This window comes from Galeopterus variegatus, unplaced genomic scaffold, assembly GCF_000696425.1.
Source record: "Galeopterus variegatus unplaced genomic scaffold, G_variegatus-3.0.2 Scaffold2476, whole genome shotgun sequence".
In the NCBI taxonomy this organism is placed as follows: domain Eukaryota; kingdom Metazoa; phylum Chordata; class Mammalia; order Dermoptera; family Cynocephalidae; genus Galeopterus; species Galeopterus variegatus.
The window spans coordinates 164,117-164,424 of NW_007728587.1; positions in this window are offsets into that span (position 1 = coordinate 164,117).

A 308-nucleotide genomic window follows, 5' to 3' on the forward strand; every position below is an offset into this window, starting at 1 on the left:
CCGCGGCCTCGCTCCGCGCCTCGGGCCATGCTGGCTGTGCGGTCTCGGGCAGGGCAGGGCTCGGCCGCCTCCCGCCCGGGCAGCCTTTATACGTCCCGGGCAAGCCGTGGGCTGGTGGCAACGCCGTGAGTCACGTCACCATTTGGCCTGGCTGGCAGGGCGCGTTGGGGACAGTAGTGGTGGCGCCCGGGTGGCCCAGAGAGACAGGCGGGCAGAGAGGGGGACAGGAGCCAGGGGAGACAGCCCTCCAAGGAGGGGTGGGCAGAGCTCAAGTCCCCAGAGCCCAGCCGGCCGAGCAAAGCCGCCTC